The sequence below is a fragment of the Carettochelys insculpta genome, chromosome 3 (genome assembly GCF_033958435.1).
Source record: "Carettochelys insculpta isolate YL-2023 chromosome 3, ASM3395843v1, whole genome shotgun sequence".
In the NCBI taxonomy this organism is placed as follows: Eukaryota; Metazoa; Chordata; order Testudines; family Carettochelyidae; genus Carettochelys; species Carettochelys insculpta.
This window is the reverse complement of record NC_134139.1, coordinates 57,613,531-57,634,390: the sequence shown is the minus strand read 5'-3', so window position 1 is coordinate 57,634,390 and position 20,860 is coordinate 57,613,531. Positions and strand designations below refer to the sequence as shown.

The following is a 20,860-nucleotide window of genomic DNA, read 5'->3' as shown; positions in this document are numbered from 1 at the left end:
ATTGGTGGTGCTCATCAGCACGCACCTCAGTGCACATAACAAAATGTATTCTGCACATGATGGAAAGAATTAGAGGGAACTCCGATTGTGTCTTTTCTTTCACTCACTGACTGTGGATATTCACAAGCATCCATTGCAAAACACAATGATGGGGAAAAACTAAACACAGAGCAGCCAAGTTACAAATCCTACTTTCCTAGCACAGCAGCACAATATGTAGGGAAAAAGGATATTTATGACCTATATATTCAAGAGGGACTAGTGGTCTCTAGCTGTCCAACATGACACTCTTTGAAGGGGCCTGATCTGTAGACAGAAGGTACTCAACACTTTTTGAATATCAAATTTCTTTTGAGGTGTCTCAAGCTGGGCATTCAAAGATGGAAGCTCCCCAAATCGCTATCCACTTAAAAATTCAGATCATGGACATCTACTTGTGTCAGCCTCCTTTTGCAAGTAATGTATTTATCCATAATGACGTTGCATGCTTCTAAACAAATTCATCTCCCTGGAAATTCCATGCTGCTGCAGTAAACCTGAGTATGTACAATCTCTTCAGTTCCTACACTGTTTTGTCTTGTCTGAAGTCAGATTTATCCCAGATATAACTACACTGGTTATGCTGGTAGTCGTCTGAAAAGAAAGAACGTTTTATTTTTGTATTTGAGAGCTTTGCATTTGGTTTATTTCCATAGCTCTCTAAATACATATGTGTAACTTCAGTGGAGTTAAATCAGAGATGATGCTGTCTTGGGAGAATGAGAAAGGATAGGGACTCAAGAAACTGGACTTCACGGTCAGCATAAACTAGGACTATGAGTACATGTCAGTTTCAGTATATGCTGGCTGTGTCTACACTACTACCTACCTTAATTTTGAGGAGTAAGCAGACTTCGAAGTTGCCCCTGCACATTGAAGTACTGACAGGTGTGCTGTGGCTAGATGCATGCTGGTACTTCTAAATTTAAAACTTCGGAGTTGCCGCGGGTGGGGTGGGGGGTGGGGGAATTTGCTGAATGAAGTGCTGCCAATGCACAGCAGCACTTCGTTAGTAAACTCCCAACAGCCTAATTACCATCCTTCTTCGAAGGAAGGTGGTAGTATAGACACAGCATTAAGTAATACAGAGTATCAGGTCAAATGCTGAAGTTTCCTACCTTTCAGTAAATTCAATCAGAGTTTCATCTCAGTAAGGTGTGAATAAAAACTGAGCAGTCTTCAGGATTTGGCACAATAATAATTCAAATCATGATGGGTTTTGGAGAATGGTCAATGGCTATATTAGGAACTCCTGTGTGTCTCCAGGACCTCTGCTATGCATTGTAAAATCAGTATGTAGAAAAACCTGTTTCTCCAGAGTTAAGTAATGAGATGCCATTTTGTTTTCCTATATCTTTCCTTTGCCAAACTAAAACTCGCTTTCTCAGTCACTAAAGCTCTTTATGTTGTGTCCTCATCTGTGCGTAGTCCCGTGAAAAGGCATGTCAGAATGCTGCCTACTTTTAACACAGACTTATTGTCACCCTGGCTGCCCCAGATGACTGGAGCATGTGATTTTGCATGCCATTATACGGGTAGTATTCAGGCCCAGCCTTAGGGCAAGGCAAACAAGGCGGTTGCAAATTCTTTGGCCGGGCCTGGCAACATTCAAGTAAAATACCCACCCCATTTCTGATGAGGTCACCACCCATTCCTAAGCAGTGAAAGCCCCTCATCCAAGTTGACAGCGGAAGTGATGAGCAGTGGAATCGGACACCTGAGGATTGTGCAGTTAATTCTGTGTAGGGCCATAGGCAGGTAGTGTGTGTTCTGTGGCATTTCTAGAGATTTCTGCAGGTTCCAGGGGTCAGCTGGCACTTGCCCCTGGATGGCTGCAGAACAGAGGGAGGCATAAGGAGAAAATGAGAACTCTCTTAGGAACTTTCATGCCAAGTGTGAACCTTATAGTAGAGAAACAGCTTAGTTCAACATTGGAGGCACCAGGATATGCAAATGTTACCATCTGTGCCACCCTGTGCCCCTATAGTCCTGGCAAGATGTCTTAACTAATGTGGCAGGGCAGTTTAAGATGTAGCTGTGCCTCCTTATGAGTCTTACTAGTGGAAGATGGCTAGTAGGTGCACTGAATCAGCTCATCTCCTAACTTCTTTGAACTTGCGAACTCCCTGGCCAATCCCCTCCTCTCTGGGGCACTCCACTCACCGAGGGCAGGCCCTCCAGGGAACAGCAGAGTGCAGCTGACTTCTAGCACTGCCTTTATCTGCTGGCTGCTTGTTCCAGCCCTGGATGCCCTGTTACATACTGAAAAGGTGATAATGGAAACAAAGGCCTACTCCAGGATGATGGCTGAACCAAGAGAAGAGATGGGCTGGAAGGGGCTTCCTGGACCTCCTTGTTAAAACTGTGTTACAAAATCAGAGGGATTTCACCTCTTCTCTGGATCCTGCTAAATCATTCCTTATCCAAGACCGCTGTTCCCTAACCATTCCTAACAATACATTAGGTGCTTTGGAAGATAAAATTGGTTTGCCTTTAGAATGCACCAGCTAGCACCCAGGAGAGCTAGTGTTAAAAATGCTTTCAGGGAAAAGATACCTCCAGCTCTTCTCCCATAAGCCTGTGTGATCACATGTGCGCACGCATGAGCACACTTCCAATAGCACTTCACTTTAGCTGCTTCTACACTAGCCTGCTACTTCGAAAGAGCCGGTGCCCCATCCGAGTAGCGCGAGTCGCATCTACGCACACTGTGTGCGGCTTCGAAGCTGAAATCGACGTTAGGCGCCGCAGATGTTGAAACTGCTATTCCAACCAGAAAATAGGAACAGGGCGCTACTTGGATGTCTAAGTTCGAGAAACGCCGTGTGTAGACACGCTGCATCCCGCTACTTCAGAAGAGCAGGGTGCAACTTGGCAGCAATCAGCTGGCATGTGGAGACCTGCTGCCCACCCCCTGCGGGGCTCTATGATCTGTGAGCGCAGTGGCTCTTAAGTGGCACGGACCAGGAAATCCTGTGGAAGGAAGCTGAGAGCTTGCAGGCAGTAGCCATCACATGTAGTGCCCCTGCATGCCTCGGAGAAGTTCCCAGCAGCCCACGGAGAGGGTTGGCGACTAGCCAGCTACCCAAGCAGTCCCAGGGCTCCCCCTCTGACTGACCCCAGGACTCCCAAGGGCCAGGCCAGAGAGGGAAGAAGCGTGGCCTCTTCTGGAGGAAGGCTGAGCTCTGGGACCTGCTGGGGTTCTGGAGTGAGGAGGAGGTGCGGCGGGTGATGGGGAGCAAGCGGCAGAATGCGGCTGCCTTCGCCTGGCTGGCGGAGGGCCTGGTCACCTGGGGTCACCTTGTGTGCACTCCTGACCATGTCAGGAGTAAGGTTAAAGAGCTGTGGCAGGGTTATGCCCAGGCTCAGGACTCAGCCAGCCAGTCTGGGGCTGCCTCCACTGCTTGCCCCTATTAGCAGGGACTCAGAGCCATCCTGGGTCCCCAGGACACCTCCTCCCTTCTGGCCATCCTCAACACAGCAGCCAAGGCGCCCCAATAGGTCGAGGAGCAGGAGCCAGGACTGTTGCCAAGCCCAGCACCACCAAGGCCGGAGCCTGAGCTGGGCACCGACACAGCGGAGTGGTCCAGCAAGGAGGGGGAGCTGGTCATCTGTCTCCCCTCCTGCACCTCCAGTCAGGCATCTGCCTGACAGGCACCGCCAACCTCGGCAGTGGACCCTCAGGCACATACCGCACAGGGCACACACCCCTGAGTCATGGGGTGGGGGCACCATACAAGTCTGGGGGTCCCCCACACCCTTGTTAGACCCTGGCCCTCCCGGGACCAGATGGACCATGGCTCCTGGATGGCAGCACAGCCACCAGTGCCTGTCAGCATCTATTCCCCCAGACAGCACTGCGCCCTGCCCCCGGGGGAGTGGTGAGGGTGTGGACCACACAAAGGGGCTGCCCCCAGGGCCACCACATCTACAGACGGGGTACAGGGGATGGGGACTCAGCACCCACAGACGGGGGGCATGGGCCATGGGACAGGGGTTGTTACTCGTGGCCTTTTTCTCCTTTCCCCTGCTGTTTGCAGCCTCACCATCCGAGGGCCAGGAGAGCCTTGCTGCATCTGTGGCCCTGGATAGCCCCCTGGAGGCAAGGGCTAGTGACAGCCCAGAGGCACCACCAGCACCAGGACGGGCCCTCTCTTGGCAGAGCCAGAGGTGGCCATCCAATGGCCCCCACATCGCCACCTCCATCTGGCACCAGGTGGAACTGGTGGAACAGTGCCTCCGTTTCAAGGAGGGGGAGGCCACCTGGTGCCGAGCAGTCTGGGAGGACTTTATGGCCTCCTTCAGAGATATCACAGGCTCATAGTGGGAGGTCCTGGCCTGGCTGCCCCCTCCCGCATGGTTAAGCTGGCCATTGAAGGACTCCTGGCTGGGGGTAAAGTGGCCCACGTAGGGCCGCATGAGCCAGGGCTGGAGTGGGTAAGCAGCATTGACCACCAAGCAGAGGGGCATAGTGGTGTCCCTCAATGTGATTTCCCTCTGAGGATGTAGGTCCCTGCCTTCAACCAGCGACACAGGCCCAAGTTCCAGAAGACCCATGTGTTGTGGGTGCAGCTGGGCCAGCCCACATAGATGTCCTCAAACAGGCCCTGGCTATCCACCATGGCCTGCAGGGCCACCAAATGGTAGCCCTTCCTGTTTATAAATTGTCCTCCCCTGTGCTCTGGGATGCGGGTGGGGATGTGGGTCTCGTCGTGGGCCCCGAAGCAGTTTGGGAACCCCAGTGTGCCAAAGCCCACAATGGCCACATCCAAGTCCCTGATGTGGATGAACCTCTGGAGGCGCATGGAGTTGAGCAGACAGACCACCTGCGGGGAGGGGACATAGGCACCTGTGAAGGTGTGCAGGGTGTGCCCGGCCCCATCCTGGGCCTCCTCTCCATCCCCCTAGCCCCCAGTGGGTGCATGCCCAGACTTCCTTACCGCCATCATGATGGCCCCAACTGCGGCCTGGCCCACACCGAATTGGTGTCCCATGGAGCAGTAGCTGTCCGGAATGGTCAGCTTCCAGACAGCTATTGCAACCTTCTTCTCAACAGGGAGGGCACACTGCATCTGGGTGTCCTGGTGTCTCAGGAAGGGGGGGTGAGCCACTGGCAGAGCTTGAGGAAGGCCTGCCGCCACATCCAGAAATTCCAGAGCCCCCGGTCGTCGTCCCACTCCCGCATGACCAGTTGCTCCTACCGCTCAGAGCTGTTAGGGGTGGCTCCAGAGCCAGCAGAGCACATGGTGGGGGGCAGGAGGGCCCAGTGGTCTGGGGCATCCCCTTCTGCCCCTGGAGCTGGGAGGGGTGCCCCTTCCAGGAGCTGCTGGGTGGCCACCAGGGCTGTGGCTAGCAGGACACCTGCTCCACTAATGGCAGCCAGCCAGGGTCAATGTCCATTTCTGTGGGCACTGTGTCTGTGAAGCTTGTAGCAGCTCCACAGGCCTCGTGCTATGCAGGCCAAGTGTGTTTGGTAGGGGCCCATAAAAGGAGCGGCTTGCTGCGCCCCAGAAGGGCTTGTCCACCCTGCAACCCCATCTGCAGCCTTTCCTGGCCCCTTCTTTCGAAAGAAGCCACTGGTAAGCATAGACACTCTCTTTCCATGTCCGGGGCAGCCCCTTTCTATGTGCCGCATGGCTGTTTCCACATCGCTCATCAGTGGTGCCAGCCCCGGCCCCTGTGTAGACGCTATGCGTTGGAGGAACATCTTTCAAAGTCTCTCTTTTGAAGGATGCTCTTTCGGCGTAGCTCTCTAGTGTAGATGTAGCTTTTACTATTACTACATTCCAAATATTTTCAGAATTAATGTGAAAACCCTAGCAGCAAAATACCCTCTGTCAAAGTCTCACAAACAGCAAGCAGTCCTGTAGTACCTTAAAAACTAACAAATTTATTAGGCAATGAGCTTTTGTGGCTAAGACTCACTTCCTCAGGTTGCAAAATAAGGGCTCTCTGTCACTACTACAACCAGTAGATAAAGCAAATTAAGTTAAGTGGGATATGTGCCATCACTGCAAACATCCAAGGTGGAAAAATTGGCCCTGTAATGTGTAAAATAATTTCGATCTCTGTTAAGGCCTAATTTAAACATGTCATATTTACAAATGAATTCCAAATTCAGATGTCTCCCTCTGTAATCTTGTAGTAAAATCCTTTTGTAGAAGATCTAGCAATGGGGTTTTGTTGCAGGAAAGGTGCCTGGGTTAGTATTTCTGTGATATGGTGTCTGATCCTAGTATTTTCTTGAGGTTGGGTAGCTGTCTGTAGGAGAGGACAGGCCTATCACGAAGGGATCATATTCCAGTATAGGTTGTAGGTTGTCAGTGAGGCACTGGAAGGGTTTCAGGTGATGGCAATGGGTGATGACAAGTGATGTTCTCTTATTTTCCTTCTTGGGCCTCTTTTGAAGTAGGTGACTTCGGGGTACTTGTCAGGCAACCTGTTTCTCTACTTCCCCAGGGGGGTAATTAAGTTTTGCAAAGTCAGTGTGCCAAGCACAGGCACCTTCCTCCTCCGTTGTCAATATATAGAAAGCATTTTGGTATAAGAGGCAAAACAGATGAATAATTTTTTCTCATCCTTCTTTCCTTTACCCCCTGGCAAATCCCGTGGGTGTTGATGATGGGGAAATATTTGTGGAAGCCTCCTATTAAAATATTTCCACCACATCACAGATCAAGATCCTTCAAAAGAAACTGGAATTAATATGCAATCCTCAAATAATGCCTCAGTGCTTCACTGTGTGTAGTACTGGCACAGCTCTAATACAGACATTTAGTTATACTATAATTGCCTTAGAAATGAACAATGTAGAATGTCTGTATGATTAATTCCTTTGTGCTGTTCATCCACTTACTCCCGCATCCATCCATCAGCCGTTCACATAATTTTCCTTTCAGGGGGCCCTTGGTACTCGCTCATCTCGAACGCTAATGACTTTTTCTATACAGCAGCCCATCTCTGGAATTGAACAACAGCTAAATACTGGATAAAGTTAGCTCTCCAATAGAATAAGCAGCTTTCACGGGGAACATTTTCCACTGCCCAGACAAAGAACACTGCAAAGAACTTATTTAGCAATCTTGTTGAAAGGAAACATTCAGTGTTGTAAGCCAAATTGTATTTTGTTTGTTTAGACTTGTCAGTAGTACTTACAAGCTTTATAAGCTTCTAGCTGTAGCAATTTAATAATTGTTTGAATCCCCATAGGAGTGTAAACTGGAATGCTTACAAAAAGGCCAGGTCAGAGTAACTCTATATTTTAGTAACAACACTGCAGAATTAAGTTCAAGGAAATATTCTCAGATGCTGAATTTTTACTCAGTTCTTGGTAATGTGATGCTGGGGACTAACTAAAGAAGAAAAAAAAAACATTTGCATTATATTCCATTCTTTATAAGAATAATAGCCCTTGTCATTTAAAAAGGAAGGAAGGGTCCATAGTTTAGACCACTAACAATTTTAACCAGCCCATGGAAGTTCACCACAGGACTTGCTTTTAAAAAACATCTACAATGGGACCTACCTAGGCCAACTGTAAATTTCTCATGGGATGACTATTCTTTTCCACGTAGTACAAATCTATTGTCTCGCTATACACTGACCTGTAAGGCTAATCAGAAATTTCAATGGGAAATCAGGTTTTTGAGTAAAGAATCTTTTGTGTGAAAAGTGTCCACTTTCCAAGGAAAATTTTAGTTTTCGTCAAAAAACATTTTTTTTGTTTTTGTCTGCAAACTTACAGTATTTTTGAGAATTAAGAAAAAATTCTGCAAGAAAAAAAAAAGGACACCAGACATAGTTTGTGAGCTCTCCTGTCATGTGTATTCCAGCAAACTTCACTTAGGTCTGGTCTACACTAGGAGATTAGGTCGAATATAAGTGACTTAGTTCAATTTTCTAAGCAATCAATCCATACTACATGTCAGTTCCACTGACTTGAAAGGCTTCTAAGGTCAATTTTTGTTCTCCTACTTTTCAGGAGAAGTAACACCAAAATTGACCTTGCGTGGCTGACGTTAATGCAAATGGAGCACTCTGCAAGTCAACATTATTGGCCTTCTAGAAGGGGTCCTGCAGGACCCCAATGTGACCATTCTGGCCAGGACATTCAGCTCTGCTGTTCTCCAGGTGTGCAGGAAACGGCCTGGGAAAGTTTGCATTTCATTTCCGGTTTGGCTAGTGTTGCAAGTGGACAAGGCAACACAACTCAGCAGCACATCTGGCCATGAATCCCCAGGGTCACAGAAAAGCTCCAGCATGGAATGTTCACGAGATTCTGGGAGGGGGTGAAGCTGTACTGGCAGAAATACAAAGCAGTAAAAGAAAGGCACATATTCAGTGGTTAGAGCATTAGCCTTGTAAACCCAGGGTTGGGAGCTCCATCCTTGAGGGGGCCTTTCAAGGGTCTGGGGCAGGTTAGATTAAAAAAAATCTGTCAGGGGATGGTGATAGGTCCTCTGTGAGTGTAGGGGGCTGGACATGGGGACCTCTCAAGGTCCCTTCCAGTTCTATGAGATATCCCCATGTTTCATATGCCAAGATCCCACAGGGCATATTAGAAACAGGATACACCAAGGACAGCCATCAGTGCTACATGGAAACAAAGGAGCAGAGGCAGGCATACCAGAAAACAAAAGGAAGCGTACATTTGGGGTCATGGCTGCAAACATGACACTTGTATGAACAGCTGCGTGGGATTCTAGGGGCAGACAGAAACACTTTCCTCAAAGAGTCCCTGGATGCCTCCCAAGAGATTGCTTGGGCAGCCTCTGGCAACAGCGGGGAAGACACGTTGGATGCGGAAGAGAAGGATAACAACAAAAGAGCAGCTGATCTCACCAACAGCCAGGAACTTTTTGTAGCTTTGGATTTCATCCCTTCTTCCCAGGATGTTTCACAGCTGGACCCTGATGGTGCGGAGGGCACCTCTGGTGAGTTCTTTCTTTTAATAAAGCTATAAATGAGGTAAGGAAATTTGGTGATCTGTGGTGGGCGTTGTACCAACACAGCCCAGGGCTCCTGGCACAACTTGTTAAGGAGTCTGGAGATGGCGCACTGATCCTCCTTGCTCATCTCCATAAAGCTCCCAGACAGGTCATTCTGATGAGGTTTTTGGGCAGGCCTGCCTTATTCCAACCTCCATGATAGGACACCTTTCCTCCCCAAGCCACCAATATGTAATCTGTCATCACTGCAACACAGCAATGCAGCATAATGACCATCCTTTCGCCCACATCTGGTCAGCCTCCATTCTTTAGCAGTGTTTATTATTCTCAGGAGGCTGATATTGCTTGGCAATCTGGAGGATTGCAGCATAATGTGTAAGGTGCTCATAATACCTACCACAACAGTTTTCAGCTGTACAGGTTCCATGATATCCTTTCCTCAGCCCCGATTACTCCTTCTTTCTGCTTCTACCCCAGCCGTAGACACTAGGCACCCTCTTCTAACAGCTGTTCCTTTGCATCTCACTGCATGGAGGTGGGCCTGGAAAGAGAGATGTAGTCAGGAAGGAGCAGGGGAGAGCATTGTGTAGGACAGAGAGCTCACTCCTTTGGGAACAAAGGAGAATAGATGGGAGAAGCTGTGGGGTGGGTGAGGTGAAGCAGTAATCTCCAATTTAGAGAAGGAAGATGCATCACTGTGGTAATCTGTAAATGACAACTTTTCAGCATGAGGATTCCTTGGTTTCAAATCACAAAGCAACTACGCGAACCCCTTTATATCAGTTCTGGACATGGGCTACGTTTGGGATATGGCAAGTGAAATAGGCCAGTAGATCCATGTACTGTACCATGTATACGAGGGGACTGCCCTCCTTTCACTAGCCTCCCAAGCACCCGTCCCCATGTCTGTCTGCCAGCTTGTGCAGCTTCAGGAAAGGAAGAATTACTGGCTCTAAACCACATGAGAGATGTTTCCTGTTCTCCTCATGTGCTCTGTGCTTCAGAGAGATATTTACGGCTGTGAGAACTACTCGTAGGTAATAACATATATTACTGTTACTGCTTTGTATTGCAGTAGATCCTAGAGGCCCCGTTGTGCTTAGCCACCGTACAAACACATGGCAAGAGGCAGCCACTACTCCAAAGAATCTGCAAGTTAAACAGAGACAAAAGAAGAGAGTCAGGAAGGTCCCCGTTTCACAGCTGGGAACTGAGGTCCCACATGAAGGTGTTGACCAAGTTCACACATCACGTCTTGGAAAGCTTTAAAAGCTGAACCCAGATCAAGTCTGCGCCTCTCACCACAAGACCATCCTTCCTCTCTGGGCTGTTCTTCGCCTTCACTCACACGTTACATCAACATGAGAAGCCTCTGTCAACAGAAGTGATTGTTGGAAGAGATTTCTCTGCAAAACTTCTGTCAACAAATTGTGTCTACACATAAAAGCAGATCGACAGAGCAATCCAGTTGGTCGACAGAGAGCAGCCAGACTGCCCTGCCCTCTTTCAACAGAACAGCTGACTGGAAGCATTGCAAACAGGGGGGGTCCAGTGAACCAGAAGCCCTGTCTGTCCGCAGAAGGGCCCAGGAGCATCTACACAGCTCTTTGGTTGACAGAACACTGTCGAGAGAGGTGTTATACCTGAACAGGGAGAGATATAACACTGCTGGCAGATGTGCCAGGTTTTGTCAATGAACTGTCGACGAAGCACATTTTGCGTGTAGATGTTCCATGTATTTTTTCCGACAAAAGCCCCATTTGGCTGGGAAAAGCCTCTTGTTTAGATGTAGCTATAGACTCCAGAGCCTGGAGGGACTGTCATGTTTCTCTAGTCTGGCATTCTGCATGTTGCAGGCTACAGGAGGTCAGCCACCTACTTCTGCAATAGAACCATAACCTCCAGCTGAGTTACTGAAGTCTCCAAATCTTGATTTAAACATTTGGGTTACAAAGAATTTGCCTTTTACTCTTGTTCAAACTAGCAAGTGACCCCCTTGCTGCAGAGGAAGGTGAAAAATTCCCAAGAGCCTCTGTCAATCTTACCTGCAAAAAAATTCCTTCTTGATGCCAAACACAGCAATCACCTAGTCCCCAACCATGTGGGCAATGCCATTAGCCAGACACCTGGGAAAGAATCCTCTGTCACTATTCAGTGTCTCATTGGCAGCCATTGGAGTCACTTGCTAACAGCAGTCACGGATGGGCCATGTCCTATTCTAGGCACCCTCATCATACCATTCCCTTCATGTGCTTCAAGCTCAGTCTTAGAACAAGTTAGGGTTTTTGCCCTCACTACTCCCCTTGGAAACCTGTTTCAGACTTTTATTCTCCCCCTGTGGTTAGAAACTGTTAGGGCTGGATTAACACAGGGGCTATAGGAGTGGCAGACCAAGACCCCAGGCTAAGGGGAGCCCTGCAAAAAAAAAATCCCAAAATGGCCAGCAGCTGGCATGTCTCTGTGGCCTCTGGTGGGGGAAGAAGTGACTCCGCATGCTGCTTCCACCCACAGCACTGTCCCCTCAGCTCCCGTTGGCCAAGAACTGGCCAATGGGAGCTGTGGGGGCTGTGGTTGTGGGTATAAGCAGTTCACAGGTACATGCTGTCCCCCTTCCCAAGAGGTGCAGAGAGATACGCCAGCAGCCTTTTGCTTTCAGGAGTGGCATGGGGCCACAACATGCAGGCAGCTTGACTGAGCCCTGCTGCACCACTGGCCAGGAGCTGTTTATAGTAAACACCTCCCATCTGGAGCCTGCACCCAACACCTTCTTCTATCCCTCATCTTCCCACCCCTTGTCAGAATCCCTTCCTGCACCAAACTCCCTCCCAGAGCCTGCACCCCACGACCCCTTCTGTACCCAAACACCCTCCCAGAAAGAAACTAATATAACAGCTGCTCTAATGTAAGGAACAGGCTATTCTGAGAGAAAACTTAACTGTCTTCTACAACATGTTTTAAGAGTGAAATGTAACCACAGACTGGTTTTTGTTAATATGTTAATGGAAAGGTAAGAGTAGTACAGCATGAATAGCCTTGTTGCCATAACTGTGATGATTTTATTTAAAATTAGAAAACAGACTTGTATACAGGGTTGCACCAAATCTAATAACCCCAGGCCAACATGAGAGGTAATCCAGGCATGGGAACCATCATCTAATTTCAAACCTAAACTTGCTGATGGGCAGTTTATACCTGTTTTTCTTCCTTATGCTTGCATTGGCTCTTTGCGTAAATAACTCCTCTCCCTCCTTGGTGTGAAGCGTGCTCTCAGATCTAGTAGCCAGAATATTCCATGCCAAAGACACAGACTAGCAATTGTGAGTGGCCACAGATAGCAATTAGGCTCAGGATTAGGTATTTCACCCACATACAAAGCACAGATGTGGTGAACTTTACTCAACAAATAGAAGTGATTGACTGGCATTCATTTACCATTATTCTTCCTTTTAATTCCCCTCCCTCTGGCACCAGCCATAAGTAAAACAACCCCAGTCCTTTAAATCTCCCAAACAGCGCTCCAAAAATGGGACACTTAGAAGGATAGGCCAGTGGCTTAGGCACTGGCCTGAGACTTGGGAAACCTGAATTTAACTCCGTGCTTGGCCACAAATAAGCTGTGTGACCTCAAGTAAGTCTCTGAAGGTCTGTGCATCTTAGTTCTTTCCAGAGCTGGCCCAATGGGTCCTTGCTAGTGGGCAGGGCCCAAAGTGGCACACTAAGAGTGAGGCCCAGCCAGTGGGTGTGGGGCCTTGAAGGTGTAGGACCCAAGGCACCTGCCTGGCTTTCCTTGCCCTAAGGCTGGACCTGGCTCCCCCTTTATTTACAAGGGATGATGGCACTGACCGATCTCACAGGAGTCAGATGGAGAAAAATACCTTAAAGGCTAGGAGACATTCAGATGGAAAAGTAATAGGGACCTGAGCTAGGTAGTAACTGCTGTCCCTCTCCCTTGAGCAGGGTGTTTTTTACCACTATACATCTTGATATTTTTATCTTTTCATGAGCTCCACTGAGTCTGTTTCTGAAAACAAGGGGCACCTGAATTCTTCCCCAGGCAAGGAAGTCAAATAGCTCTTTCATATGCAGAATAAAAGTAAACACAGAGAAGGACAAAGAGAACCTTAAAAAAAATAAAAAGCTGCAAGATTGGTCCTTCTGTTTGCTTTTCTCTCACAGAAGCTGGTGGGAGATTGAGAAGCCCATTTTTTTTCCTTTGGTTTCTGCTCTTATCTGTCTTAAGATTGATTTCAGTGCTCAGAGAAGGGAAACGTGCACATCTTGGCAGCTGTGCAGCTGATCAGAACCACTCAATGCTTTCAGCATTCACCGCCTGTCTTTGCTCCCTGCTATACTTGGCTACGTCTACACGTGAAGCCAACATTGAAATAGCTTATTTCGATGTAGCAACATCAAAATAGGCTATTTCGATGAGTAACGTCTACACGTCCTCCAGGGCTGGCAATGTCGATGTTCAACTTCGACGTTGCGCGGCACCACATCGAAATAGGCACTGCGAGGGAACGTCTACACGCCAAAGTAGCACACGTTGAAATAAGGGTGCCAGGCACAGCTGCAGACAGGGTCACAGGGCGGACTCAACAGCAAGCCGCTCCCTTAAAGGGCCCCTCCCAGACACAGTTGCACTAAACAACACAAGATCCACAGAGCCGACAACTGGTTGCAGACCCTGTGCCTGCAGCATGGATCCCCAGCTGCCGCAGCAGCAGCCAGAAGCCCTGGGCTAAGGGCTGCCGCCCACGGTGACCATAGAGCCCCACAGGGGCTGGAGAGAGAGCATCTCTCAACCCCTCAGCTGATGGCCACCATGGCGGACCCCGCTATTTCGAAGTTGCGGGACGCGCAACGACTACACGGTCCCTACTTCGACGTTGAACGTCGAAGTAGGGCGCTATTCCTATCCCCTCATAGGGTTAGCGACTTCGATGTCTCACCGCCTAACGTCGAAGTTAACTTCGAAATAGCGCCCGACGCGTGTAGCAGTGACTGGCGCTATTTCGAAGTTAGTGCCGCTACTTCGAAGTAGCGTGCACGTGTAGACACGGCCCTTGTGTCCAGCTCCTCTGTTATTGCTACACCAAGCGTCACCACCCATGGCAAATGGAGGTTTGCAGGTGTGTTTGTGTATGATGGCGAGGGTGTTGGGAGCCCAAACTGGTAGCGACGTGCTGTAATAGCGGAGCAGGAGAAGAGACGAAATCAGTATGCTGGTGGTCAAATGCTGTGCTCCAGTGGTTGTAGCATTTAAGAAAGCCAGAGTCTTCAGAGAAATGAACTTTCTTATAGAATCAATCACAAATGATGTCACATTTCAAACTCTCCTGTTTCTACCGGAAACCCAGGCCAATTCACTACTATGATATTGGGTGCATCAATAAATGTTTTGAAGTCTGTATTGATTTGGGCAGAGAAAGTGCCATAGTATGTTATAAAGTTAGTGTACTACAAACCAATATGAGCTTCAATATTTCCTTTATTAATGTCACCTAATTAATGCTCATCTTGTTCTAAAGCATGTTGATATAAAATAAATATAACGCTTATTTACGTAGTCACTGTAAAATGAACAAAGTGAACACACTGAGTATCTCTTTATAGGATACAGGGGAAACTGTGTAGGGTTTCCCATTTCGTTACTTTAAATAAAGGTAAAAATAACCAACCACAGCATTAAAATGCACCCTGAAAAAGCTTCACAAATAATAAGCAGCCCTGTAGCATCTTAAAGATTGAAACATGTCTTTATTAGGTAATGAGCTTTCTTGGGTAAGACCCTCTCTGAGTCTGGAATAGCTGACACTTGATTTTACATAAGGCAGTTACTGAAGCAAATAGAAACTAAATATTGCATCATGGAAGGTCACATTCTGATCTCATTTTCAGTCTGCACTAGCTCTGCTGAAATCTGTGGAATTACTGTTAATTTACACTAGCATAACAGAGCAGATTCTCTCTCTTTATAACCCCCTGAAGTATTTATGCTTATCTCTGTGCTATTGTGAAAAATGTCAGTAAATTCTCAGCGTGTGAGCTATATTTTAGATTGTAATCTACACCCCAAGCCCACTTTTGTGGAATGCTTCGGCAGAGTGGGGGTAAGACAGTCTTTAAGCAATATTTAGATCTATTGCTTTCATGCTTTACAGAACAAAATGATTTTCCAGGGGGCTGTGCAGCTTCCCACACCATCCCCACGTGTCAACCAGTCCTTAGGGCAGGTCATGACACAACGTGCTGGAACTCATTGCAATCCATCAGAAGACAAAATGTCTCATGAGCTGTTACACAGTTCATCAATTTGGGAAGCATAGTCATGCCTGGCTGACTAACACACTCAAAACAGAAGTGCCTGAGAGTGCCAAACCTGAAGAGGATAGAAATACCACAAAAGGAAGACTTTATCTGGGTTGTGGGCACAATGACTTTTTAAGGTGCCAAGGACTTGATTTTACAGTCCCACAAGAGCAGAGCAAATGTGTGAAACTGCTGCACAGATGGCAATTTTTCAGAGGTATTTGCAAGTCTTAGCAATTGGGTTTGCCTGTCAGAAGCACATGTGCTCTCTCCCATTTGTTTCCCAATCTGTTTCCGAAAATTCCTCTCCAGTGCAAACATGGCACTACCCTGTTGTCACTCTTCTTCCTTGTCCAATAAGACACACCCTCGTAAAACAGGGGTGTGACATCTTCCCCCATCTTCCGGCCCAATCTGGTCCTAACTGTTTCAGAGATGAAACCAAGATGGCATCTGCCAGCTTCCCTAGAGCCCTCCATTGTCCCAAGAAGTGGTCCCACTGTAGAACGTGATCTCAGGTATGACAGCGACGTAACCGTTGGCAAGTGATGGTGGCGGCGGTGGTTATTTTGTTCTGTTTTTTGGAAGGGCGGCTACTGCCATGCTATAGATCAGATCCTTTTTCTCTTAAGCCTGACTCAATACGTTTCTCCTCTTACCAGGAAAAGCGCTCCATGGTGCCAGGACCTCAGGAAACTAGGAACTGTTTTTCCTTGATCCATTACATACACCCATCCCTCAGTGCCTCTGCACTTTTCTCTAGCCTGTCTGTAATTTGTCTCTTCCCAAATAGCCCTGCCTTCTCAGGTGGCATGATGGAGCCTCAAAATGAGGAAGTAGAATGCTTCTCTACAAGGGCCAGTAGTTCCCTACTTACTATATACTGTTTCTTTTCACAGTAGACTCAGCTTCTGACCACCCTTAAAGGTAAATTCAGCTGAACCCTCATCCATAGCATAGCCACCATCAGCTCCAAATTGTGCTCTATTGTCAAATGCTTTCAATCATGCCTGCAACCATGCCACTGCTGCATTCACTTTATACATGTGGAAGTCTGTTTGCTCCTATTCCAGACACACAACTACATACTCCCATAGGTGCTGGGTCCAATTAGGAGCTATTGCTCCCAATAGGTGCTATGGGTCCTTCCACTCGGCTGCAATAACACTATTTTTTGTGAAGTGGTGGCAGTTCTTGTGCATCCAAATCAGATCAGTTTTGTTAGGGTTTGCCTTTTCTTTCTCTTTATACATCTGTAAGTGCCGAGTGATGCTGCCACAGGGTCCTTGTTATAAGTTTTCTACTGAAGAAAATGCTAGCAAGTGATATTCCCTGTTCTTCTGGTGCCATTCGATAATTTCACAGTGCTAAATGTGGCCCAGAGTCTGACTTGCCTCCCATTTTCAGTAGGCACCGTATTGTTTTGACAAAGTTTTCCATGAGCCCATGGGATCGGGGAAAATGGGGCACAGGCACCTAAACCCATGCTTCGTTGCAGACCATTTTAACTCATGCCCACTCAACTCTGGACCATTTTCAGATGTTGCTAAATCAGATCTAGCAAAAATAGATTTAACATGAACAGTCACATGGTTGGCTGCAACATCTTGGACAAATACAGTTTTGTTTATATTTTTTCCCAGACAGCAACAAGAAACCTATGCCTACTTCGTGCCAGTATCCGGTTTTTCCTATGCCATCAGCTGGGGTACTTCTGGTTGACTTGACCTACATTTTTGGCATATGGGACAAGCCGTAGCAGCTTTCTCAGTGTTGCTGTGGATTAGAGGACAGTATACAACATCTCTGGCCTTCACTTAGACTTTTCAATCCCTAAATGCCATTCACGTTCACTTTTAAAACATCTTTTTCTGTAATACTTCAGTAATCACCATGTTGAGGCCTTTACACAAAATCTAATCTGTTCCAAACCATGCTAATAAATGTAATCACGTTCTACCTTTTCACAATCATAATCTGCATTTTGTCTGAGAGCGGGGTGGGGAGTTTTATCTGATAGCTTTGGACTCTGCACTTTTGTCAAATGCTCTCAAGAGTATCTGCAACCACCAGATCTCTCCTAGGACTATATCCAATTTGCAGGCCGTACATTTGTAGCTGAAAAATAATTTCCATCTTCCCTCGGGTGGGAGGGTGTTTGCCTAGGCCCTTTTGGCGGTGATAGTAGATGGATTATATAGTCAGCTTCAGGCCCCTCATAAATAAAGACATGAAACTGTTTATTCCCATGGACTAAGGCCAAAGCCTTCTTCTCTATTTGAGCATAAAGACATTCATGACACATAAATTACTGGTTTCCAGTTTTGACCAGACTATTGTAAGAGGATTGCACCAACATCCTCCTTGGACAGCTAGTCTTGCTCACACTGTCATAGTAACTCAGGTCTAAGGGCCTCTTTAACATCAGAATCCCATGTCTGTTGGACATCTTTGCACAGTTGCACTCTCAGGTTGCCAGTCTGGGCAGCTAGATGATGCACAAACTTCCCTACATAGTTCAATGCTCCAGCTTATCTTTATATCCCCTCCCCCTTTCCTTGTCTGAGGCAGGCCTGTTGGTGATATCCTTGACTGTACTATATTAACATATGCCCCAGACATGTTATTTCAGTTACATAGAATTGACATTTTGGTTTTTTTAGCATTAGCTCAGCATCTCTGGCTCTTTCCAAAGCCACTTGGCATAGCCTCTGGTCATGTTCCTCTATTTTTTCTCCTTAGGTCAAAACATCATCTGTATAAATCTTAGTACCCTCTACATCTTCAAAAATCTGGTAAAACACTTCAGGGCCGTGTCTACACTTAGTAAAAGCTTTGAAATGGCCATGGTAATGGCCAGACCAAAGAATACTAATAAGGCACTGAAATGATCATAGGAATAAGGAAATTTTGATGTTGGTGGGGTCCTTTTGAGAAGGACACTTGTGGAGACGAGCCACGTGGGAGTGAACCACAGCAATTTTGAAGTGCCGTGGCCGGTGGCATGCTAATGAGGTGCTGAATATGCATATCAGCTCCTTATTAGTATTCTTCGATCTGGCCGTTAGCATGGCCATTTTGAAGCTTTTATTAAACGTAGGCATAGCCCAGGTGTAAACATGACCCAAACGTCAATCTGTGGAAGTTGTCTCACCCAAAAAGGGCAGTGAATGTGCACAAATATGTATTCTGGTTTCCTTAGGACACCTGCCAGTACCATCATCAAAGATAAAAGGTGTTTGGCATTGGCCACATTCCCAGAAAATTCTACCCTTGGAAGTGGTGGAGAACGTTCCTGTGTTATCAATTTATTTGAATTTTTTGAGGTCTATATATAAGACAAGAGTTTGGGACTTTTTTCTGCCTTGTCCAGTAACTTTACTCACCCTGTTGGCTCTTCTACTCACGCTCAAATTCCCAGAGCAATGACCTTACACAGCTTCTCTTTTAGCATCTGCTTTTTGGGCAGAGGAACTTTCCCAATGGCGTGACTTGTGAGGAGGCTGGATTCATTCAGCATTATTCCATGCTCCCTTAAGAGCTTCCCTATTTCTGGAAGTAATTCCCCAACTGTTTATCAGTGGGGCTTTTCCCCCTGTTCCTCCAGGGTGAGCATCCTCTTGATGAGACCCCAGATTTGACATGCTTTGAATCTACTAGTAATTTTTCTTTGGTATAATTTAAATAGCATTCTTTCCATTGAGTTCCCTGTCCATACTTTTAGATCATGTACGTCTTCAGTGGGGAAAATCACACCACTGCCAACCCAGAGTTTTACCTTTTTACCCTCGAGTACCTGCAGCTTTTCTTTTAGGGCTGATAATACCATGGCAACACATTGGCTTGTGCACCAATATCCACTGTAAAAATTAATAACTGTTTTATTTGCTTTCAGTTTGAGTGTCCACTCATCATCAACAGCAGCATTGTCCATTGCTGCTATGGTGATTTCATGAGAACTACAGGTGCTCTCAGCGGTCTCTTTTTTTTGTTCATGCTATGCTCAGTCTTTTGGCGTTTACAAACTCTTGCAATGGGATCCTCTGCGGTTCTCACATGTGCTCCTTTACGTTGGGCATTGTCTTGGCTTAGGTTTATTAACACAGCATACATAGTTCCATGCGTTGTTTGAAGGTGATTTCAAACGTGTCATGTCTTTCTGCCTCAGGCCTCTTTCTTCACGTAGGCAGGCCTCTCCCCTGAGATTTAGTGATGAACTGAAGGAAAAGACGTCAGGAGCAGGCTGTGCTTGCATGGACACACCTACTCCATCTTTTTTGTGTTCAACGGACAGAGCTGCTTTGTCAAACTGATCACTTTTGGCTGGGTTTGGCTTATTATTGTCGTTACCCTTGTTGTCTGCATAAAGAGCAGCAGACCTGTACTTTGCCTGCTGCAACTGAGGAAGTCACCTTAAACCAAGCCTCATTAACTAAGCAGACAGTTGGGATGCCAAATCCAAGTGAAAGCGGGAGGAGCTGGGTACAGGTATACTTACTTGACAGTCTACATTCTGCCTGAAGAATACTAGACATTATTTGGCCCTTTTTCTCTTGACTGTTTGGAGACAGAGTTGACTTGACTCTCAAGTGAGTCACTGTTGCTGTTCGGTGATGAGGCGAGCTGAAATCACTGAGGAGGTCAAGGGGCTTAGCCTGAGGCCTGGAGTGGAGACAATGACAGTGAAGAGGCAGCAGCACAGAGGGTCTTCACTGCTCAGTGAAATCACAAAGAGCTGCTCTAACCAACGGCACCTCAGAGTATGGCATCACAGATACTGGCTGCGAACAGCAAGCAGTGGTACAGCTAACAGCAGGGTGCAGAAGAAGGAAGTTCACAGGGTGTGTTGAAAGGCCATGCATTTGTCAGGCTCTCTCACTGAAAGGTGAGAAACTGCCCAATATGCTGTGGAGTAGGGGTTTGCTTACACTTATATGCTTTTGAATCATGGCTGTGGTGTTTTCAGATTATTGCTCAGTTTCCTTTCCCTTTTAATAAAAGTATTATTTTGTTTTATACAGACTCAGTGGTTTTGAGTGTGTAAGAATTACCTCTCACAGGCACACAGCAGTGGTGTGTAATTTTCTCCCGTTACTGAGTGGACGTTTGAGCGGGTTTTCTTTGGTGTTATTAAGAAGTATCCCTGGATTACTGAACCAAGCCATTGTTGCTGCCACCTCCACATGGCAGAGGGGTTATGCTTGTTACAGTTTGGATTTACTCTCAGATCTGCAATGTCAGAGCACTTTCTTTCCTCCACAAGCTTCATTCTGGACTGGATTATATTCTTTCCTCGGCAAATTCTAATTGCTTTGTTCATGATAGGTTCTGGGTCTCCTGGGAGTTCTCTCTGTGATTCTTTTCTTCTAGATCCCAATTCCAATCCAGTCTCTTATCAGGTAAACCACCAACCCCTGCCAATTGCAAGATTCATTTTGTCAGCTTAGGTTTCACATTCCTTTTATATCCAGTGATCATGAACATATTATTCACACATCTACTTTTTATGTAACTCTGCCATGAAGCCTCTGGGGGTTCCATGCCAGTTCCAAGACTATTTG

General features: G+C 46.9%; 1 protein-coding gene across 8 annotated transcripts in view; it reads right to left on the bottom strand.

Moving 5' to 3' along the window:
• The window catches only part of LOC142011080 (uncharacterized), a 158,819-nt gene that overhangs the window by 32,578 nt on the left and 105,381 nt on the right, over window positions 1-20,860 (bottom strand). For 6 of the 8 annotated variants that reach the window (XR_012644960.1, XR_012644965.1, XR_012644959.1 and 3 more), the window contains 2 exons: window positions 9,385-9,528; window positions 8,881-8,995 (listed from right to left, as the gene is read on the bottom strand). The exons of 1 other annotated variant lie outside the window; for it this stretch is intronic. The gene's annotated coding sequence lies outside the window, so the exon portion shown is untranslated. The remainder of the gene's footprint in view (window positions 1-8,880; window positions 8,996-9,384; window positions 9,529-20,860) is intronic. One more of the 8 variants, XR_012644962.1, reaches the window with a different exon arrangement.